Consider the following 25,840-nt stretch of genomic DNA (forward strand, 5'->3'; position numbering starts at 1 on the left):
AGAATGCAAAATTAACACATGGAATATTTATTCAAAGCAGCCATTAACAAGTCAGAAGTAAAATGTATAATATCTACCTAATTATTCAGAAAATCTTAAATAAATAAGAAGTAGCAAAAAACTTGGGAGCACTACATATATTACCACAGGTAAAAGAGTATGTATATTATGACATAGTTCCAACAGGAAGATATTTATCTCAAATTCTTACTTTTGGATCCTACTGAAATTGTGTTTCTGCGCAACACACAAAGTGATATCAACAAAATTAATAATGTTAAATATAGTGATTATATTTTACTTTTAAAATGCTAAAACGGATTGTTTAAGAAGATTAGAATTCGTCTAGCATAATTTGTATAAACCTTAATACACCTTCAGTACACTCACACATCCAAGCTGAACATGTTTCACATCCAAGCTGAATTGTAGCGAATTATAGCCCAGAATGTTTTTATACAAAGCAAGAAATTTAAATATCCCCAATAAAACAGATCTACATATTTTTTTCATAATTCCATTTTTATTTTTATAGTTTATAAGAAAATAGAAGAAGAAATGTAGAAAAATGAACATAAGCTCACATAATTATAGAAGTATGCAACATCTTAATGAAGCAGTGAAGTGTTCCCTAAAACACTTCATAAAATGCGTATGCATTAAAAGGTGCCGTGGTTTGGCTATCGCTTTACATCTCGGCATTACTGTCACGACGTCCCTGCGAACGCTGCTCGGACTAACTGCCCGGATAGATTTTTCAACAGGTTCAAAGTAGAAACGGAAGCGCTGACTCATCTCCCCTACGTTTCTACTCCGTCGAAGTGAGCGTTTACACTGTCAAAGTAATCGTAACGAGCGACTTGCTCCGAGCCGCTCTGACAGGTGTAAACTAACCTTTAACTTGGATACTGCACCTCCGAGCACAGAGGAGCAAAGCTTTGCGCATAGCGAATAGCCTTAAAAACATGCAAGGTTATGATCAGGGCCTAAGACCACATATTCTCAAAATAGTTAACAATATGGTAGTGGAAAAAATGATTACGTTCGTAGAGATATTCTGTGCCAATTCCATGAATACACGTAAAATCAAGACCTTAAGTAGTACACAAGGCCCGTTCGCCTTAGCCATTACCAAAGCAATAATAACTATTACAATGCTTAAAAGACAGGCAACATACAGAGATCTTCACCTTAATCCAGCCGATTATGAGTACAAGGGATCGCTACTTAATGCCCATCCAGCGCAACATGGAGCAGGTATCCATGCCCACCCAAATGATGCTCAATAGCCAAAATAATTCGGAAAATATAATTTGCATATATACAGACGGTTCCTCTGTATATATGCAAATTGTATTTTCCGAAATATATTTCCGAAATAATATAAGAGTTTTGTTTCCTCTAACTTATGTGTGTGTGGCGAAGCTGGATCCCCAAACCATTACATAACAACGAGCCCACTCACAGAGGCATGGCACATGAGGTTGCCAGACACTGACGACCCAAACGATTCTTCATCAAGCAGCCAGCCTTCCTTAAGAAATTAAGAAGTATAATTGCAAAACTAGAGGCATTAGGGCAGGATCTGTGTCAGGCAGCTTGTATCTGTGTAGTGTGCACCAGTTTATTGATTATGTATTTGTATGCTGTTTATGCAGTATTTTTACATCTGTGTAACGTCTGCATAATGTAAAGTATAATGCCCGAATCAGTACTTTGTATCTGCGTAGTATGTAGTAATGTATCTAGGCCCTAAATCTGGAGAGTATGATTATTATATGTATAGTTTATATAGTGCAGTTTAATATTTGTTGTTTTCGTGTTTTTTATTTATGTAATAGTGTAATTAGTATCTGTATATCTGCGTTCTTTCGTCATTTATTGTATCTGTATGTCTGCGTAATGTCTTACATTCGTATTTGAAATCTGTGTCTGCATTCGCATTAAATGTTTGTAAAGTAAATAAAAGTGTATGTAGTAGCTGTTTATCAATATAATTTAGTTTCTGTGTATCCGTATCAATGTGGTATGGAGTAGTGCATTTAGTACCTGTGCATTAGTGTAAAGACTTGCATTAGTGTACTCGTATTTAATATCTGAGTTACCATGCATTTAGTATCTGTATATCTGTGTTCTATCGTATCAGTGCAATAGTGTATTTACTATCTGTATATCCATGTTCTTTCATATCTAATATCTGTATATTTGCGTGATGTCTTCAATTAGTATTTAGAATCTGTGTCTGGATAATAAATTTCACTGGATATAAATAATCACGGGATAATAAATTCGCATTTATTATCCCGTGTAGTAAATAATAGTACATACAGTATCTGCTTCTCAGTATATTTTAGTATCTGTGTTATCTGTATCAGCATTGAGTATCTGTGCAGTACGGAGTAGTGTGTTTAGTACCTGTGGATTAGTATTAAAGACTTGCATTAGTATTTTCGTATTTAATATCTGTGTAATAGTGTATTTAGTATCTGTATATCTGAGTTCTTTCGTATCTTATCGTATCTGCATATCTGCGTTAGTATCCATATATGCATATCTGAGTAATGTCTTGCATTGTTATTTAGAATTTGTGTTTGCATCCGCATTTAATATCTGTGTAGTAAATAATAATGTATATAGTATCCATTTATCAGTATAAAAATATAGTATCTGAGTATCTATGTAGTATGTAGTAGTGTATTTAGTATCTGTGGATTTGTGTAACATTAGTATTTAAAAGCTGTGTCAACATTCGTTAATATCTGTGTAGTATGTAACAGTGTATTTAGCATCTATGTATCTGTATAATGTTTCCATTAGTATTTAATATCTATTACAGCATTCGTAATTATCTGTGAAATTTCATTTACTTAGTATCTATATTTTAGTTATTTATTATCTGTGTAGCAATGTGTAAAATGTTTCTAGCCTAATGTCTTCATCAGCGTATGTAGCATCTTAATAAACTCCCCTTGCGTTCCTTGTGGAGTGTCAGAGGTGTTGCACTAAACAGTTGTGGGATCCGGACAATACCCGATTAGTCTATGTAAGCCGCCCGGCTGGTCCGGAACCGCCTTTGCCTGTCACCTGTGCTTTGCCATATTCAAGTTACCTAATCTAACCTATCCGTCAAATTACAAAGCTAGAGCATTCTCAGTGTCATAGCTTAGAGCTTCATTCAAAAGAAGTTTTTGCCTATAGAGAACTGTGTAATAAAAGCAGCCTTTTTGCGAAAGGGGGAAATTCAAAGGTTTCATATCCTGCCGAGTGAGGTTATTTGTAGATGGCAAAGCCAGTAGGGCTGTCTGCCTATGAGAGGGAAGGCTTCATGCTGACTTTCTGAAGAAAACTGGCTTGTATTTACGTTACACATAGGAAAAATCCATGCAGTCAGCTAGTTCACCTAGTCTCTTAGATTGGTTGTTTAAATAAACAAAGAAAGAAAGAGAATGACACTCTTTGAAATTTTGTTATTGACAATATTTACTATGAAAACCAAATCAGTGGTATAAGATAATAAGAAAGCACTCATAATTTAATGGTGTCTATTAGGTCTCGTTGCATTTGTTGTCCTATGATGGAAAAGGTCCAATTATTTTTGACAGAAATCTTAAAGGCAATAAAAAAAACCATACTTCCTTATTAAAGAGGCCTGATATAGGTCTTTTGGTGATATTTGAAATTTTCATGTTGCTGATTGAATCATTATATTTATCAGTTTAGGCGACTCAGCGGGGTGGGAGCTTTAATGAGGAAGTACCAAGAAATATCATAATCTGTGAAATTTATTAACCTTCATCCCAAAAAACAAATACAATAAATAATATAATATAAATATAATAAATAAGCCAAAGAGTCAGCAATAAATATACAATAGTAAAAAATCTCTGGTAACATACGGATAGAAATGCAGTACTTATATTAAAAATTAAGAAGTATAGTCTCAAGAAAACTCACTGCAGTAGAATGCAACTAAGAAATTCAAAAACCAAATTTTGTGGAAAAGGAAATTTTCTGTTCTTGCCTTTCTCATCAAGAGATAGGAAAGAGGAGAAAAATTATTGACGCTTCCTTTAATCATTAGAGATTTAATTTCTAAATGCCGGAGCCCTGTGAATAGTTATCAGAAACTATGAATATAATTAAATAATTAAAATAATAATGGAACGATATGAATATTTAACAATTAAAATTAAATAAAATATTAAAATAATAAAGATAAATGTTTATTAATTAACATAAATTAATCATAGTTAAGGTACTTATAAATTAATTAATCTAATATTTCTTAAAGATAAATTGAAATAAAAGACAAATGAAAAATGACTGAATAAATGATAAGAAGGTGTGATATACCAAGGATAACAGAATGGTTCTATACCAAGGATAGCAGAATGGTTCTATACCAAGGATAGCAGAATGGTTCTGAACAATGTTCTTGGCAGTCAGATAAAAAAATTACTTCCTTATTTCGGCTTTTAATTCGTTTAAAGCGTTCTTGTCTATATATAGATTTCATGAACATTCCTCTTTCGAAATGTACCATTAGTTCCTCAGGCACTAAAGTTTACCCGCATATTTTGCTTTTCTAAGGAAAGGTTTACTAACTGCTAAAATAAATGTTGAAATGATAAGAGAATTTTTTGTTTACATTTCTTTTAAAAAATTACCGAATCTCGTTTTATTCATTAAGATTTTGCTCAGAAACTGAACAGTTCCTTAACCAAGCTTCAATGATTTCTCGCTAAATTTAAGTCCTGATTTATTTTTGAACTTTTCTCTCATTTCTTCCTCTTTCTTTTATATTTTAATAAAACAAAATCATTCAGTTTTAAATTCTGCTGCATATTTAGAATCTTTTTAATCTAACCTTACCTTATATTTTATTTTTGGCCACAAAACATAATAATTGCTCTCTCTTCTCATTTTCGAAGCTTCGCTGTTTTTTTTTATTTATTTATTTATTTTAAATCTGCCTTTAATCTTGAAACTAAAATTTCACAAAAACTACTTTTCTTTCTTGTTAGTTCCCCTCCTGTTGGCCTATAAATTTGTTTCCATTCAACATATTAGTTTTTAACTCCTTAAAATGCAAACGTACGTGCGCTTTAAAATAGCCTAAGAACTTCAAGCTTTAGACGTTTCATTGAATGATATTATTTTATGTAGTATTTTTTCTTTTCTTTTTTGCTTTCAAGAAAAATCCCTGAAAACTGCAGAAACGTTTTTCATAATTTTAGTGTTTTTCTCAGAGTAAAATCTTTTAGTGATACAATCTTCGTGTTTTTCTCTTTCAATAGCTAATAGTTCCGTGAAATACTTCTTTTCTGATTTAAGAGGTTATCACACATGGCTACAGTCCCTCCTAAACGGAACTTTTCTGAGAAACGAGATTCTGGTAGCACTGGTTTAAACGGAGGGATTCCTAGAAAAAAAGAGTCCCGTTTGAAGCGAAGTCCCACCTAGTTTCGGAAACAATGTTGCGGTTACGCGGGATTTTTTCAAACCTCACCGAAAATGTCTCGGCAGGACCTCAGTCCCGGGTAGACAACCAATCAGACGAAAGTTCTGCTTCTGAAGCCTCACCTGATCCCACTCTGAGCGATAATTTGGCGTTCAAGTCTTTGTAGTAAGTGAGAATGGCAACCTAGCTACGTGGGTTTACTGTACTGGAATTGTGCGGTTTCTTAGAATTGTCCCTTTCGACGTCAAGTCCCGCGTAACCGAAACATAATGTGATTGGGACTTTAGATACTTAACGATTTCAGATTTCACATGAAAATTAACTAGTTACCCAGATTTTCAGACAAAATCCAGATACAAGTAAATTCATACAAAGTTATTTTCAACTGGGATTTGTCTAAAAATCTGAAAATCTAATTTAACTGTTTAATTGTTTGAATTAAAACAAGTTAAGGCAGTCTGCTTTAGAAGGGATTTCTGTGCGATGGCTTTCCTAAGAGAAACTAAATTTGAAACTTGTCTCTAGTGGGCCACGGCCTGCAGTGCCCTGAAATCTGCTTTCTTGACCTTGGGCCCCGGAGTGCATCAGCATATGCCCTGGGCAAGTGGTCAACTTGTCGCAGGGCCCCCGGTGTTTAGTCTCCAAGCGAATTTGCTTCTCATTTTATCGACCCATTCAAGGGATGAAAGGCTGAGTCAATCTTGCCCAGCCCGGGGATTGAACCCCTGACCAGTGGTGCAGCGACGCGCTAGCCACTTCGCGACAGGGCGGAGATTTAACACAGTCTTGAGTTTTCCAAGCATTTATTCTTAATGTTAGTTGGATTTTTCGGGGATTTTGAAAATTGGTAGCATGTTTCCCACCGCAGTTACAGCAGGTAAGTTTCGTGCTCCATTTCGCTTGGAAATCAGAGCTTCTGTGCGGATGTGAACATTTAACGCTCCTCCGAGCAAGTTAACTAAATTTGCACTGCAAAACTTACAAACTCAGTTTCGAAGCCTGGTGAATGGGCTGGCTACACAGTTGGTTTCGATGTTTTTCTCCTTGTATAGCATAGATACTAATGAGTTTCCCTTAGAAAGGTCCTGCACGAAGTCATTGTTTCCCTTAAGCAGACAGCCATCGTGTGCTGTGCCATATCCAAATAACCCAACATAACCTAAACTCAACTAAATTTCATGAAGTTATGTTTAAGAGAAGCTAGCTCCTTGCTATATTAAACATTGGAAAAAACACAAAAAATCCTTTAAAAACCAGCCCGTTTGGTGTGATTTGAGCTACTAGGTCAAATTACAAATGTTCAGCGGTCTTATATACTTGGCCATTGGTGAAGCTATAAAGTAGAGATAGCCTCTATTACTAGCGGTAAGAAAAAAGGCCAAATTATCAGAAAATGAGAACTGTTATTAAATTATTCGTTCCTTTCATTTACTTTTCCAGATCCTCTTTTTAATAATTTTAATTGTTAACTTAGAAAGTTCTACTCATATCAGCCTGAACTGAACAATCTGGAAAGTTAGTACTTTTTGGAAAAGTAGCGAGGAGGATGCCGTTGCAAAACAAACAAATGTAGAATATAAGGATATGATAGGATAAATACCGTATTACTTCAAATTTTATCATGATTTTTTTTAATTCAAATTTTTAAAATGTAAGACTAGGGTCCGACTGAAACTCAAAACTTTTTTTGTCATTTTCTCCAATTTTTCAATTTTAAAAATTCTGCTGCGGCTTAAATTGTATATAATACGGTATTATATCAGAAAGGCGGGTATAATATTGGTACGTTAAGAAAAGAAACAACTATTCATTTAAAGCACTAGCCATCATTCTAATATAATATACGTAAATATTAAATAATGTAAATACAATGAAGAAGAAATATGTATGGCTTTTATTACCTTATTCTTCCCTAGTGCACAAAGAAAGGGGAGCCTATTTTTTGGTGGCTTTGCAAATGCGGTCAAGAGCAAGAGACTGGCGTTAATTATGCAAGGGGAAAGTAAACGGCTGTATCAAGGATCATAAGGGGAGATATATTTTAAAAGAAAAGTGTTTTTAGGTCTCATTCAGTATCAGTGTATCAGGAATATACGTATATCGCGCGCTGGAGATAAAAATGTTTTTTTCATACAGTGTTGGCATTGGTCGCTTTGAAATCGCTGGGGTTGTTAATCAAAAATTCATTAAACAACTTCGAGATTTCAGATGCCGATATTCTATAGAAGATTACGTTATTCAAATTTTGATGGCTCTAGGTACCGTCGTTTTATCATAAGCGAGAAACATACATACATTCATGCAGACTCTTCATTATATAATTTCTTTAAATATAATACAGGGCGATAATATTTGGTTGCAACAATTTGAAAAGTGATTCGCCGTTTATAGTTTTCAACGCAAAATGCCAAAATGAAATTAATAATCCTTCTGGGCAAATTGCCCCTTTGGACTAATAATGTATTCTAAGAGCGATGGGCTGATGCTAGCAGTAAGGGTTTGGAATCAAGAATATATTTCGCAGAACCATTATATTACTTGCAAGTATTTCATTAACTGATACTGTTAAATTTTGAAATTTTATATAAACTACTTACTAATGACTTTAAATCAGGAGTTCCCTACGGGGTTGGTGTAGACCCCTGGAATAGATAAAATTTTAAAGGGGGTCTGTTCCGTCTTTTTGGTAGATAGGTGGCGCTCTTTATGCGCGCCGATGAAAAATATTCCACTTGACGCTTGAACATGAAGAATGACGCATGTCATATTTCTTTGATGCTTGATTATGTTTCATGGCCGCTATAGGCGGAAGTAATATAAGTTTATCGTTAATAAATGTTATTTCTATGTTTGATTTGAAATTCTAATGCTCTCCCAACCTTGACTCCTGAAACGAAACGATCTTTGAATTTATGACTCATGAAGAGAGACACCACACATTTTTTTGGTGCCGAAACCCGGGACAAGGGGAATTACCTTTTAAAAGGTAAGAAATTTGATTTATTTGTTCTTGGTATCGATCTTTGAAAACGAAACATAATGGATGATTTAGCAAAAGAGAAAAAGAAACGTGCTATTGTACGTAGTAAAGTTACTACACTTCTAAATAAACTTGAGAAATTATTATCGGAAGCATTAAGTAAAGAACATGTACAAGATCTAAATTCATCATATGAATTGTTAATTGAATACCATGAGAAACTTAAAACTCTTGACTCAAAGATCGATGCTCTCATAATTGATGAAAAAGAATATGATAACGAACTACTTGTATGTGAAGAGTATGATGAAAAAATTATAACGTTTAAAGCTAAGATTGTTAGTAAAGTAAAGAAAATTAACAGTAATGAAGTTGTTGAAAGAAGTATAATTACAACTAGTAATGGTATTAGTAGTACTCTGAATGGTAATAATGTTGTTACAAGTAGTGCTTCAGTAAAGTTACCTAAATTAAATATTGAAAAATTTGCTGGTGATCCCAGTAAATGGCTCGAATTCTTTAATTCGTATGATAATGCTATTCATTCTAATCCAAGTTTATCTAAAATAGATAAGTTTACATATTTGAAAAGTTTATTATCTGGTTCAGCATATAATTGTGTTTCTGGTTATGCTTTATCTGAAGAAAATTATGATCTATGTATTAAAAGTTTAGAAGAGAGTTTTGGTCGTAAAGATGTTATTATATCAAAATTCATGCAGATGTTGTTACAGTTAGAACCAGTTACAAGTTCTTCAAATGTTTTTGGGTTAAGAAAGCTCTATGATCAGTTACAAATCTGCGTTAGAAATTTAAGTAGTTTAGATGTTACTAGCGGTTCATACGGACAGTTATTGAACCCAATAATTCTTAAATTGTTACTTGAAGATTTAGCTCTTGAATTCCATAGAAAAAGAACATCTAACCAAAATATAGAAGTAAGTGAATTAATAGAGTTCATTAAAATCGAAACTGAATGCCGAGAAGCAAGTATTTTGATTAATAGCTCAAAAGGTAATAAATACACAGGTAAAATTATAAAGTCAAATCACAAGCTTCTGCTTTTAACACATCGGTAAAAATGTTTTGCATATTCTGCAAATCAAACGAACATACATCTGCCGGATGTTTGAAATTTTCCGACGAACAAAAACAAAACAAATTGAAACATGAAGGTCGCTGTTACAGATGCTTTCTGAGATCACATTTGCGGTCGTTTTGTCGGTCAAATATACAACCATGCGAAAATTGTAACGAGAAAAATCATAATAAACTTTTCTGCCGTTTGAAATTGAAAGAAATGGAAGATGTTAACTCCGCAGATACGCAAAATAAAACTTTAGTATCTACTTCCCACTGTAACACTCTAAAACCTGAAAATAGTGTGCTTTTACAGACATGTTCTGTTATTGCTCAAAGCAAAAATAAATCGAGAATCGTAAGATTATTAATTGATTCAGGTAGTGAACGAAACTTCATCACCCACAAGTTAGCGCGCGATTTAGAATTGCAAGTCATTAGAAAAGAATTTCTAACAATCTATTCGTTTGGAAATCAGCGCGGTAACTCGCAAGAATTTGATGTATATAGTTTAAAAATAAAAAATAAAAACGATGATCGCTGCCTTGTTGTAGAAGCTATAGGGATAGAATTAATATCATCAATAGAATTCCAGCCGCCATCAACATGTCAAAACATTAAAGAATTTATGACTAAAAAAGGTTTGGAACTTTCGGATACAAGTCCCGTTAATGAGAACATAAATATTCTGCTTGGCGCGGAGCATTTCTGGTATATACAAACAGGAAGTAATTCAATGATAAATGATGGTTTGTTTATAGTACCGACCATGTTTGGATACACAGTGATGGGTAAAGTAAAAAATAATAATACTCGAATTAATGCGTTGTTTTTATCTGCCGTTGAAGGAAACACATTTGATTTGCAGTCATTTTGGGAATTGGATTCGCTAGGAATTGAAAATGAAAACAAAACATTTTCGGAAACTGATTTGGATACTATTAAGCATTTTAACGACAGTTTAAAATTTAATAACGGCAGATACGAAACAAAACTCTTTTGGAAGGACAATAAATCACAACTCGCTGATAATTTTTTCGTTGCTAAACAACGATTTCTAGGACTAAAGCATAAATTAAAGGGAAATGATTTCCTATATAATGAATATGATAATATAATTAGAGAACAAGTTGAAAGGGGGATTGTTGAACAATGTAAGTTTGTTGAAAATGAGCCTAACTGTTATTATATGCCTCATAGGCCCGTTATACGTGAAGAAAAAGTAACAACAAGAATAAGAATAGTTTATGATGCCTCTTCTAAGTCTGAAGGAGCTAAATCGTTAAATGAATGTTTGATATCAGGCCCTAATTTAAATCCTAACTTGTTGGATATAATTTTAAAATTTCGCGTACATAAAGTTGCATTTTGTGCAGACATAGAGAAGGCTTTTCACCAAATTCAAATTGATAGTGAAGATAGAAATTTTTTAAGGTTCTTGTGGTTTGACCATTCTTACGACGATAGTGACAATAGTTTAGGCTTTAAGGTTTTCCGAATGTGCCGAGTGCCGTTTGGAATGACAACAAGTCCGTTTATTTTGTCCGCCACTATCAAACATCATATTAAGGGTTATGAAAAGAAATATAGCAAAGCTGTTGACATGGTAAATAAGTCCCTATATGTTGATGACCTTATCCATGGAGCAGACTCCGTTGAAAAAGTTTTCTCATTATCAACTGATGCAGTTAAAATTCTTCAAGACGCTGGTATGAACTTAAGAAAATTTGAATCAAATTCCGTATCTTTAAAAAATCATTGGCAAGATATTGGTTTAATTAATAAGGAAGATGATTTGGATAAGAAAACGTTAAAGGTGCTGGGAATAATTTGGGATTTGGATGAGGACACATTGAAATTAGATGTACACGAACTTTTACAACCAGTTGACTGGAAACACATTACAAAGCGAAAGGTATTACAGATTGTGGCAAAAATTTATGACCCAGTTGGCTTCATTGCACCCTCTGTTATCAGAATAAAATTCTTATTACAAGAGTTATGGGAATTGGGTATTGATTGGGACACAATTTTGCCCAGTTATTTGAGTGAAAAATTTAAAACTTGGTACTTTGAAATTGAAGTTATTCTCAACTTGTGTATTCCTAGAAAATACATATTAAATGATGAATGTGTAAATTTCGATAAAATAGAGCTTTTTGTCTTTTGTGACGCAAGCCTCAAGGGATATGGAGCTGTTGCATATTTTCGTGATCCTGATTCTTGCTGTGCGTCTTTTGTTCTTTCAAAGAGCCGTGTATCCCCACTTAAAAAATTAACCTTGCCTCGTTTAGAACTTATGGGAGCCATTATTGCCGCAAGAATAGTTAAATATTTAAGGAAATTATTTAATATCCAAGAAAATAATGTATTTTGTTTTAGTGACTCTAAAATTGTTCTTCACTGGATCAGGGGTACCGCTGATAAATGGAAACCCTTTGTTGCTAATCGTGTACGTGAAATACAAGATGTTGTATCACCTTCGCAATGGAAATACTGTAAGGGAAATGACAATCCGGCTGACATAGTTTCACGTGGATTAAGAGCTTCTGATCTAGTGGAAAATAAACTTTGGTTCAATGGACCAGTGTGGTTAAAAGAGAAAAATTTACCTTCATCATCTTTTGATCCTTTGATCGAGCCTATGGTGGAAGAGGTACAGGTAGAGCGTCAAACTACTGTATGTTCTGTTATTAGCCAAGAGGCTGAATTTGAATTGACATCCACGTTTTCATCCTGGAAAAAATTGAAACGCGTAACTGCATGGTGTTTAAGATTCTGCCACAATATTAAACCTACATCTTTAAAACTCAAGGGTTTTTTTAACAGTTCAAGAATTGGATAAGGCAAGCAATTTGATTTTTAAAATCATGCAAAATTCCGAATTTAGAGAAGAAATTAGACTTTTGAAAGCAGGGAAGAAATTGAATCTCAGCAGTAAAATCCTGAAATTAAATCCTTTTCTTGATTGAGAAGAAATCCTTAGAGTCGGTGGTAGACTCTGTAACTCGAATCTTTCAGAAAACACAAAGTATCCAATCATTCTTCCCAAAAGTCACCAAGTTACTGAATTGATAGTCAAACACTTTCACGAAGTGAACCTTCACGGAGGAGCCACATTAACATTATCTGCTCTGCGACAGAAATACTGGATCGTTAATGGCCGAGAAATTGTAAGAAAAATAATTTGGAAATGTATAAAATGTTTTAAAAATCGAACAAGCACATCCAGTCAGATAATGGGCGACCTACCTGCTTCTCGCGTATTGCCGGATAGAACATTCTCGAATACAGGACTAGATTTTGCAGGCCCCTTTTTAATTAAAGCTAGGAAAGGAAGAGGAGGAACGAGATATAAATGTTACGTTTGCCTTTACATATGCTTCACCACAAAGGCCATTCACCTAGAAGTGGTCAGTGATCTAACAACTGAAGCATTCCTAGCATCTCTGAAAAGATTTGTGCCACGTAGAGGAAAACCCAAGAAAATCTTTTCCGATAGAGGAACCAACTTTGTTGGGGCTAATCGAGAATTAAGAAGATACAAAGCTACACTTTCCTCTGAAGAAGCATTTCAAAACTACCTGAGCGGTGAGAATATTCAATGGATCTTCAATCCTCCTGCTGCCCCTCACTTTGGAGGCCTTTGGGAGGCTGGAGTGAAACAAATGAAGATTCACTTAAAGCGGACTATTGGGACCCAGGTTCTGACATACAAAGAATTTCACACCTTAATTACACAGATCGAGGCGTGTTTGAATTCAAGGCCAATAGTTTCCATCTCATCTGACCCTGAAGATTTTAATCCTTTAACACCTGGACATTTCCTAATTGGGACTACATTAACGGCAATTCCTGAACCTGATCTTACAAATAATAAGCTAACCCCTGCTGAAAGATGGAAATTGACACAGCAAATTTTCCAGAGCTTTTGGAAACGTTGGTCTAGAGATTATCTTTCACAATTACAAGAGCGTACCGAATGGTTGAGGGATAAACCAAATTTAGCCCTCAATGACTTAGTCTTGATAAAGGACGAAAATTTGCCTCCATTAAAGTGGCGACTTGGACGAGTAATTGAACTATATCCTGGTGCTGATGGAAAAGTTCGTGTTGTGAAACTAAAAACTTTATTGGGCGAAATGAAGCGTCCTATACATAAACTTTCCCGCTTACCATTGAGTGAATAAGACTCTAAAAAAAAAAAAAAAAAAAAAAAAAAAAACATTAATTGTATATTCATAATTTGTGTCTTCACTGTTATTAATTCAATTATGTTTCAGATTCAGAGAATGGACCACAATTGTGGATTATGGTAATTTAGCAGTTTCATTATTTTGTTTTCCTTCTAGAGATTGTAAGTATGTTTTATTTGTAAAATTTTGTGCTAAATTTAATGTTGTTATTCAATTTAAATTTGTCATTATGCATTTTTATTTTATATGATATACTGTTGAACTTTTGGAAAACTTGTTTAAATCTAAAATTGAAGATCTTTATAATAATGTTGTAATGAACCAATGTTCATCGGGGCGGAGTATGGTTATGATCAAGGGGCGATAGCCAAATATGCAACGACAATTGATCAGCATAATCAAGACCCCACTGATTGAAAAAAAAAGTATTAATAAAATCGATAATTAATTGTTTTTGATATAAAGCTTTATCATGAAGTATGGAAGAAATCATAAAAAATAAATATAATGAACAAATATTGAAAAATGATTTTATATGTTTTAAAAATCAATAATTCTTTTTAAAAAACGTATAATTTTTTAGTAAAAAATGCAATCTAAGAAAGAACACAAGAAAACATTATCCAAAAATACTCACAAACAAGGAACCACTACGTGTATTCTTTCCTCCATGTCGGCCGTTGAAATTTATTAATGAGTTATGCTCAAATGATAATTATGTCACCAATAAGTAAATGTGGCCTTTATATCTGACAAGAACACACAAGCAAACAGGTGTTCTATCTTTCTTCCCCGAATGGGCTGGCTGCATAGGTGTTTTCGTGATTTTCGCAATGTGTGTACGAGCCCGTTTCCTTTAGAAAGTCCTCCATGAATATATCCCTCCTCTTATCTTCGAGTGCTTTGCTATAATCAGATAAATCAACATTCTCCGTCTCATAGAAGAAGAAATTTTTGCACTGAGTTAACACATCCTTTATGGAAATATTAGTTGCTCAAGAAAACAAAAGAACAAAAATATACCAGCGATCATAACAGCGATATAATCATATTCACAATGTATTTGTAGCTCTCGGCTTTGCTGTACGAGCTCCCGCACTGTTATTAAAAACGGTAAGTCAATTTTTCATTTTTTGCCCACCAGCAGCCGAGCGGTAAAATCCCTGAAAACTCGTAGTTCGGTCCGGGTTTCGAATCCCGTGAACGGGCTCGCTGCAGGGACGTTTCCGTAATTTTCCCCATGTGTAACGTGTTAATACGAGCCAGTTTCTCTTAGAAAGTCCTCCACGAAAACAAAATTTAATAAGAATACATGCAGATAAAAAAGAACACATTATGGATCACTTTAAAAATCTCAAAGATAAATTTTTTATGAGCTCAAACAGAGGAAATATACTCTTTTGCAAAAAAAAAAAAAAAAAAAAAAATCGAAGCACCATGAAGTAAGCGGTTGTTTTTGATGAAATTGAATATGTGTATAGCTCATACACAGGTAATAAAATGATTAAAAAATCAAGGTCATAGTACCTACTCACGGCTCACAATTACCCATTGAGTGTTCAAATTAGTAGTTGGTCGAACCGTTCCTGGCGGCAATGCATGCTTGAATTCGTCGAGGCAAGGAGTGGTAGAGGTTCTTAATGTCATCCTTCCACATATTCTGCCAGGCATTCCTCAGTTGTCGCTCCAGATCTGCGATATTTTGTGGTGCCCGAATCTGGCGACCTACCATGCCCCAGACATGCTCGCTTGGTGAAAGGTCTGGGGACCTTGCTGACCAAGGAAGAGTATCAACCGCACGAAAACAGTCCAGAGATATGTGAGCGGTATGGCATTATCTTGTTGGAAAATGGCCCCAGGATCACGTGCCATGAAGGGTAATTATTAATCTAATTCTTATCTTTAAATTATTTATGTGCAATTACTTGTATACTGATTTTGTTGTATGCTGTATATTATAGAAAAAATTACAAGAGCATGAAAGGGCATTATAGACAGAAAATACCAATTGCGCACTAGGAAATACGCGCTATGATTGGATTCCTGTTCATTGGCCTTGAAACTTTGATCATTTGCATGTTCGATCAAGATGCTTTTGCATACCAAATTTCGTGACGATCACAAAAGTCCTTCTTGGTGCGCTTCGATTTTTTTGCAAAAGATTGTGTATCATTTTTTTACCTCATTGACATCTAATGATTAGGAAAAACTCGAAGCTTTATAAAGTTTCTTATTTAATTACAAAAGGAGTTGACCATAACGCTATATTATTACCAATGGTTCGAGAAGTAATAATTGCAGTTGCGAAAATAAAGACGGATCCAAATTTACAAAGTTTACTGTTCGGTAACTACACACTTCAGCTTCGTATTGAGAAAATGGCCGTAACTATTGAAGATCTCTGATTTAAGGGTTACTAAATTTGCTTCATAGCTGGATGAATCAACTTTTGGAAGAAACAGTATTTTAATTGTCTATGTGCGTTATTATATTGGTGCTAAATTCTTTGCGCAAAACCTCGCGAAACGTACCCATAAAAGAGGAAACGTATGACGTTTTGTTGAGAAAATGTTTTATCAGTATGTTATTCCTTAGTCATTCCTATCAGTATGTTAACATTATTGCAGCCACTATCGATGGTTGGAAAATATCAAGATTTCTCAAAAACAAGGTGCTTAACATTTGAAGAACATTATACAGATTTAAAGCTATGCATGAAAGCAATAAATATTATCAAAATAAAGCTTTGAATGACCGTCTTTTTTGCGCTACTGTGTGACCACAATGATGAAAGTTTAAACAATTTGCTTCTTCACACGGAAGTACGCTGTCTGTCCAAGCGTAATTGTTTGCAACCTTTTATAGACATTTTTTAATACCGTAGTAGAATTTTTTCTTCAGTTGACAACCCACTAGTGACACAATGAATTAAATTTAAATACAAAATAAACCTAAAGGAAGAGACGTCAATCTCGTTTTAGTTAGAACGATTATCTTCACTTTTTCTTCAAAATTGGCTTGTTTACATCGAAACTCAATCCAAAAACTTGTATTCTTTTGATACTTAATGAAATTGTCTATTATTGAAAACGATTGAATTCCCTAAAATCATATATTGTTATACACATATTTGAATTCCCTAAAAACATATATTGTTATACACATCTACATTTGAAAAATTCAGAAAGGAATTTGAAGAAAGACCTTAATTTTCGTTTCCAAGACACTGAAATTTCACTATACTATCATGATTCATAGTATCACTGAACAGCGACATACCTGATCTTGATATTATGATGCAAGATTTGATTGCACTGAAGAGGGATGTTCAAGCACAAGTCTTATTCAAAATACATGGATATGAAAAAGTCATTTGAGTCATATTCCAAAAAATAATAGTTCTCACCGAACTAACATTATTAACTTTTCCCTCTTCTTACCTAGCGGAGGCAAGTTGCATTCAAGTCGGTAATTTTCAACAGAAAACAAGAAACTTGGATGATTTTGAACAAGGTGAAAATAGTTCAGTTTTTGCCGAATATTTAAAAATTGCTACAATACATCAAGTGCAGCTATCACATTAATTAAAATCAAACTTTTGAACTTCTCTGCAATTTGAATCTGTGATTTCTTTCCAAAAGCTTGTTTATGTTTGTAAAATTAAAAATAATAATAATACAAAATAAAGAAATGTAATTAACTTTTTTTTTAAACTTATATTCCTATTCTTAATCTAATTCTTATCTTTAAATTATTTATGTGCATTTACTTGTATACTGATTATGCTGTATGCTGTACATTATAGAAAAAAAATACAAGGAGGTCGGTGATGAAAGCCATAATTTTGAAGGGGGTCGATGCGAGGAAAAGATTGGGAATCCTTGCTATAAATATGCAGTTTTGCATTACACCAATGATTTTATTTAGAGCTAGGAATTCAAAACAAAAATTGCGTATTGTCATGTCTCCTCTACTTTTGTCTCTGCATGATGTCCAAATACCACAACCAATAATGAAATTAGGTATTTCACGGAGGCAAAGGGAAACCTTTATCCTTCTTTTTATCTCGGAACGTTTTATCTATCTGCACGTTGTCTCCATATTGCATTCAGCTATGACAAATTAGTTTTAGTTATTTAGTTATTAGCATATAAAATTTACGGCAATATACTATTACGTTTAAGGCATTACTATTACGTAAAAGCGAGCTTTCTAATTCGAAGTTTACATTTAAGTTATTATTATTATTATTTAAGTTGGCTTACTTTAAGATGTCTATTCTTATTTCTGAGCTTCTTTCAAAATTCCGTACGACAATGTATTAAACCTGTAATAATAAGTAAAGTTATGAATTTACCAAGTTCATCGTGTTATTATCGATTTTCAAGAGACGAAAATTTTCACTCTAATCAATGTCCGGTTCCAGTATTTCGCACTTTTTTGAGTGAAATCGTAATTCAAGTCAGAGCGCAGTGGAACTTCAAATCACATGGATTCCGTTGACCACTGCGGAAAAAAAAATAGAGACAGTTCTATATCTTCCGTTTTACTGGGCCGATTCACGAAAATCAAATTGCGTTTTTTATGTCTCGAAAGCGCCACTTAGGATTTGTATTAGATTTATATCTAGCGTTTTTCTAATATAATTATTTTGACACAAAATCGGACTTTTTCTGAAATGACATGTCAATTTTTTTCCATATTTCGATTCTACGACTCAAATTATGCCAAACTGCCAAGTTTTGTAAATATCGCAGGAGTAGTTTTTAAAAAATTAGCTTTCAAAATTTTAGCTCCTCAATGTTAATTGAATACTATTTATTAATATCTCTCTTTTTATTAAACTTACTTGATTCCTTCTTCCAGAATTCGAACTTTAGGCTTAATCCAAATATAATTCGCCCATTTTTTATGATTTATTTTTAAAATTTGTATTTCAAAATATTTTTATAAATTTTTCGGAAAAGGTTTTGTATTTATAACCTATAAAATTTTTAACATCATCTTAAAGTAGATGTACTTCTAGGCACACCTGCAAAAAATTAGAGTTTTTATTCAAACTTTTCTGAGATATACACGAATTTACATATCGGAGCGTTTTGAAATTTGGCATCTTTTTTTTTTTTTTTTCTTTGAGCGATAATAACGCCAAACGATAATGTGCACTTTGTTAAAATTATTTGATATCATGAACGATGACTTTTTTCCGCTCGTCTACAATGAAAAAAAGAAAAGGAAAATAGATTGATATAAATTAAGAAGTTTGCCAAGTAAGTTATTTTTGGCGAAAACTGAAAAAAATACGCCAAGATAAATTTTTGAATTTCTCCGTAAATTTTGCCCCAAATTTTACAAAAATTAATATTTAGGCATAATTTGAGCAGTAGAATCGAAATATGGAAAAAAATGGCATGTAATTTCAGAAAAAGTCCTATTTTGTGTCAAAATACCTATATTAGAACTACGCTAGGTATAAATCTAACACATATCCTAAGTCGCGCTTTCGAGGCATGAAAAGCGCAATTTGAATTTCGTCAATTTAACCCAGTAGAAAAGAAGATATAGAACTGTCTCTATTTCTCTTTTTTTTTTTTTTTTTTTTTTCGCATTGTACATTTAAATTAATTAACCAAAAATATGAATCCTATATTTTATTTAGCAGTTAGTAAAAACCGATACTTTTATTAGAAAAAAGCCAGCAGTATTCGTAACATGATAAGTTAAATTCAAAAGATTGAGGCTCTGATTTTGCTACTATTAGCACTAACTGTACTAGTGTTCACTTTTATCTGGCACTAGGATAAATCAATAACTACTATAATTTATTTAATAATTATACTCGAAAATATATATGATTGTGTGATATGCATCAATCAACAAAACTGAATTAGGACTTTAGGCTTACAAACTTTATCTGAAAAAAATCCCCATTTCAGCATTTCAGACTTTAAACCTGGTAAATTAAAATTTTTAATTGTGTGCATTTCATTATTTTACATGCTATGTAATGTAGCCCAGATGGTATAGTGGTTAGGGGAATAAACCGCTGAGTTGGTTTCCGAGCCAGGTATAGATATATCCATGCAGAATTGGTTACCAACTCAGCGGAAGTTAACCACTATCTGCCAGCCCTGGGCAGCCCCGGCTGAGCAGACGACATTTATAAAATGCAAAAAAGAAATATACATGTGCATACAAGGCACTTGAAGAAGAGTATAATCAAAACATATGTATATACATATAAATACCAACTCAGATACAGATATATACAGTCTTACATACATATATATTCCTAAACAAATAAAAGTATACTTACTCTCACTCATATTTATACATACATTTATACATATACGTTATCATGCTAGTTAAATTTTACATGAAGCATGCCATTGAGGTACGCGTGATCCTTAGTATAAATTAGGTACCATTAATAAAAGATATAAACATGTATAGATATAGTACAGCATTCAGATACAGTACAAACTTTGTGTATGAAAACATGGCACAGTATAAATACAAAATTACATACTGAACATACATATCACATACTCTGTTGCTGACATATTGAACTAGCTTATATAGTTCTAACGTGCATACTGCTGTGCTTTGCAGAGCAAGTAATCTGTCTTCAGGTTAATAAATATGCCAGTTCAAGAAGAGTTAATGCCATACTGAAGGTGCGATGTCTATTTCTAAGAAAACTGTGCTTAGAAATAGCATTGTTAGAACCTAATGTGTGTTAGACACGACTCAAGTTTGTACTTTATGGCTATTATCTTCCAGCGTCAGAAGAGTAATTGCTAGTAGTAGGCAATTATTGTTTTCAGTTTCCGCTGGGTAACTCTGACTCCATTCGCATTTGTAAATTCTGGAACCAATTTGGCCAGAATCTGGCTCCTGGTTGCTTGAGGCTGTTAAGTGCTGTGTGTGGGCAGGAGAACACAAAATGGTCTGGATGAACCTCCTCCCCACATCCTCAGTTACCATTCTACTACAGTATCAAAGGGCTCGGGTTCGAATCCCGGAGAAGACACGGATGCTTGTAAATGTATAGTGTCAGTGCGGAATGGCGGCACTCTAAATATGCGGCGAGCTGAAAGTCCTTTCGTAAGGCTTGGTGGAAAGGGAAAGGGGTGGGAGACCCTCGGGGTACTTTTCCGTTTTGCCGGCGCAAGCGATAAAGTCGCCAATAATGGTACAACCGATGCCAAACGGAATATTCTCGCTGGTAACCTTTTAGGCCTCATTTTCAAAACAAGTCGCAGCTTTTTCTTATCAGATTGATTGTTTCTTTTAATACTGGCATATGATTACATAGAATTTTTATCAGATAGTTCAGGTTTATGTCTAAGGCCATTTTTGGTAATTAAGTCAATTAGGATGCAATCACAGCGCTTACCTGAAGCCGAAAATATAGAAAAGGTCAAGTCAAGGGTTCAATTCATCAATTCTTATGAGAATGCATCAGCGAAGTAAAGCACTGCAGTTTTACAAAATTTCTGAGCAAGCTATTCGTACGAATTGAAATATTTCTTGCATTTAAACTTGTGTTCCAAATTAAGATTTAACTTGAAATTAATATAAATAACTACTGACAGCATTAGATTTCTGTAGAGTAGTTTACGTGAGATGAGATTGCTTGGAGTCACGTGATATGAACCTGCGAATCAGGATGCTGAACCATGAAAGCATAGTAATTTCTTAAATTAATGTCTTTTTACAAATTTATTGTCTTTATTTATTGGCTTTTTATAAAATTTTAAGCGATATTAAAATGTTTATGCCTTCAAAATAAAAAAATCTTAGAACTAACATTTAAAAAATATCTTTTATGTGTATACTGTATATTGTCGCCAATAAAGTCTGCTTGGCGAGATTTGCGCCGGCGAAACAGAAAAGTACCACCCTCGAATTCCCCCCTCAAAACTGGGGTGGAAAATAAAATTGCAACCTTTGGTGTAGGCTTTGGCAGCCATTGTTCCATGTTATATGGACAAGACAACAACATGCTATGCAATATTTAATAGTACGTTAATACACAAGTAGTACTACAGTCAATTTTCGAATATTTGTAATTCGAACTTTCATTTATAAACTCTTTTTTTTTTTTTTTTTTTTTTTTTAATTTGGTGTTCAGCAGCATGATTTTATGAAAACTGAGGATACGCCCCTGCATGTGGTATATAGGTTCTTTGCGGTTGCGGTTTTCATCTCACAAATGAAGTACGTGTAATTCGATTTCCGTCTTTGGGAAGTTGAGATAGAGGCTTACTCAATAGTGCGTGAAGCAGGTCTTTTATTTTATCCTTTTTATTACCTTCAAAATGCTCTCGAGCCTGAATTTCTCTTATAATATATATTCTAGTGTATTTTCTATTTAAAAAGAAAATCAGGATAACCGAAAAACAACGCGAAGACAATATTGATCGCAATTTGTTATTGTTTTCGGTTGCAACATATTGATTTTTGCACCTCTTCCTGCACATAAAGTCATTCATCCACTTCGACATTAAAAATATTAAAAGAAGTCTGTCTTCCTAACACCTAGTCGCAAGATTTATAGGAAATAGTGCCACCCAATATCAGTACGTGCAATTCGAATTCAACCTTGATCTGAAAACTGCTGAGTTGTTTTAACAAGTATTTCGCAATTCGTTATGATTCGATGATTTTTCTCTTTTCAGAATGATTAGGTTTTCAGAACAAATAAATAATTAATATAAATTTTGACCGAATCCATTCGCATAACATTAATTTTGGTGAAATGACAAACGATTTTTCGCATAAATTAAAAAAAAATGTATTTTCAAAATGCATTAACATGTCTCGTTGAACTTCTTGTTCCCTTTTCATTTATAAATACATTTTCTAAGGTGCGGTGCATTTAATTATGGCAAAGCACACAAGGGCTATCTGCCTAAGGGGAGGGATGCCTTCATGGAGGACTTTCTAAGTGAAACTGACTCGTATACACATTACACATGGGGAAAACCACGAAAACGCCCATGCAGCCAGCCCGTTCGCGTGATTCGATCCTCGGACCGAACTACCAGTGTTGAGCGACTTTACCACTCGGCCGCTGGTGAAATACATTTCTAAGAAGGGAAGTTTTATAGTAACATCTTAATAACAATTAAAGGACAGATGCCTTTTGGCATACTTTCAAGTCAAAAACAGGAAATTTTCTAGAGCAAGAAGTATGAAGATATGTGTTGCATGAGTTAGAAGATTTTTATTAGCGCAATGAGTATTATTTCCAGCTGCAACTTTAAATTTTACTGTGTGTCATCGTAGACTTTATTATATTTGAATTCAACTCAAACTGAATTTATTGCAGTCTGAAAATACGAAAGATGAAACCTTAAATTACAAGGGAACTTTTACTCGGCTAAGCTATATCTAGCCCTTGCTACAGATGAAGAGTGTGGGCATTTCATTATGAAAAATGGTAAAACGCCCTTTTACTAATGAAATGGAGAAGAATCGTAGTTTCCAGCTTCAGTGATGATTGCAGAACAACAGTCTTCTTATTTTCTGTTAGAATCTTAAAAACTGTATGAGCAAAGTTTTATTAGTCTGCTTGATCTTAAATCCTAGTAGAATTGCTAATGAAACAAGAAGCGTCTTTTGTAGAATCAACTCTCATCTTCCATCAGCTGTAACACCCACCAATTGACTAAAATTCTGATAATAATTTCTTTATAGTTTTTGATAGTTCCTTTTTAGTTTTTCAGCTGCGCGCAAGTCGGTATTATAAATTGACGGCATATGAAAGACATCACGCTTATTTCAAACTGCACTCGAAAGGCATCGTGCTTTGAAATAAGAGCAATGTCTTTCTTATACTGGGTAAAAGTAATGTTTCAAGAGCTGAAAAGATCATTCTTGTAGGTATTGAAAAACAGGAATCGTGTGATTTTCTATTTTTAATATTTTTGCCATATAAGAAAAAATTCGGTGAATCTTTACATTATGGTAACTTGGCGATTTTCTGGCGAAAATTTGGCGAACCTGCTAGTTTTGTTTTGGACGCCATTTTGTTTTCACGAAGTAAAGGCATGTTTTTTTTTTTTTTTTTTTTTTTTTTTTTTTTCTTCTCAACATTTTTTCCAACAGTCTGCTAGCCGAATTACGCTTATACTAGAACTTTTATGGAAAAAAAAAAAATGCTTAATTACGACGAAGATTAGGTGCGAAATTGAGAGTGCCTGCTTGCCGCGTTTTTAAGAATTGCACATACACTGTATCCATGTATACGTCGACCTATTTTCTCTTAAAAAAACATCCCAGAATTGCACAAAAATGGCATTGTGCACACTCTTGACTTTATCTATGTACACATCGACCTATTTTCACTTAAAAAGTCAAAGAAAATTGACAAAATCCAATTCTTCTTACTCTTGTAAAAAGCGCCAAGCAAATAAGTGGACGATTCTGCACTTTAGCAGCGAAATTGTTTCTAAGTGCTTATTAGCTAAAATCACGATCAGAATTTTCCGGAAAATGTCACATTACATGTCTCAATCTCTCATTTCTCTGAGACAAAATAATCTGTGATTCGAACTGTGTACTTCTCAGATTATTGCTAAAGTCCTAGCTAGTAGCCTTTATCGCCTTACCAAAATGTCGCCAAACTACCTGTTACCATATTCTAAAGATTAGCCAAAAATTCCAACATAAAAACTAACATTTCTACCTTTGCGATTTTCAATAAGAATAACCAACTTCGAAAAGCAAGTGAATTTTTTTAATCGTTTTATAAATGTGTATAATCCTATTCCTCCGCACGCCATTTCGGAATCTAGAAAATTGTTGCAATGATCCCCTTTGCTGTTGAAGGATTCGAAAATGTCTTCCATAATGATATAGACTTGAGAATAGTAGAGCCTGCAAACCGAACGTTATTGGTTTTAGCAAGATATTCCTTGAGAAATGGCTCGCAGTTTACTCAGTGTGATCTTTCACATAAATTTTGTTAAATGAAAAGTGTAGTCTAAATAACCGTTATATGTTGGCTTTCTTTTTTCACCTGTTTTTCTGGCATTCTAACTGCGAAGATTAACAAGTTTCTAGGATTCTAAGGAATTATTTGTATTTAAACTGCAATTAGAATGCATTTGTGATTAGGACACAGGCTTTATTACGTATATTTTAATTAACACATAATGTCTTATGTTAAAAGTTTTCCTGTACTTATACTAGTTTGTCTACACTCCATCAGGATACATAAATGAGATAACTTTTAAATAGGAGCGAAAATCTAAATTGGAGAAAGGTGTTTGGTAACATCAGTCTTGTAATGCTTCTCAGCAATTACTTATCGCTACCAAGTGGGTAATTTTTCTCCAACTGAAAATTATGTTTATAGTCATAGAATAGTAGGTGAGAATAAGTATTGGGTACGGCAAAGTGGCACAAGGGATATATGCTTACTGAGAGGGATGCCTTCGTAGAAGATTTTTTAAGGAAACCTGGTTCACATGGTCATTCATATACACATAAGGAATAAACCCAAAAAACACCCATTGCCGTCACCCCACTCACCCGAGTTTGAGCCCAAGCTGAACTACCCGTATTCAGTGTAGCAATGAAGCAATCTTGCTTTTAAGCAAGAAGAAAGGAGATGAGGACTTTGGCGAACGCCGTTCCCTCCAGTGCGTGGGGAGCTTGCCGTCTCACGCTAAATTTCCCGTGTTCAGTGGTTTCAACTACTCAGCCGTAAGAATAACAGAGACAAGCTGCTGGGATTAAACGACAAACTTATAAATATTTAAAATTATTAAGCTTTATGTCCAGTAAACAGAAGAAGTAAATTTTGTTAACCATTTTAGTTAGGGTAAATATTAGGTGGCCCTTTCACTTCTACATAACATAACATACATAACTATTTTAGATTTGTAAATTCAAATAAATCTTTAGTTATTTTTCGTTGATATAACTACTTAACATTCTGATATTGGCCAGTAAACAAGGGCCGAGAATTCATCAGACAGCCTAGTCAGTTCAGCCTAGTTCATATTAAGTAAAATGGAATTTAAGCTTATGCTTTTCTCTAGACAAAGCCTAAAAAATGTTGCTGGAAATCTTAACATTGCTTTTGGAAGATTGAGATTATCATCGGAA

Source organism: Stegodyphus dumicola, chromosome 3 (genome assembly GCF_044657685.1).
Source record: "Stegodyphus dumicola isolate Sdum_Otavi_A_Nest chromosome 3, ASM4465768v1".
Lineage (NCBI taxonomy): Eukaryota > Metazoa > Arthropoda > Arachnida > Araneae > Eresidae > Stegodyphus > Stegodyphus dumicola.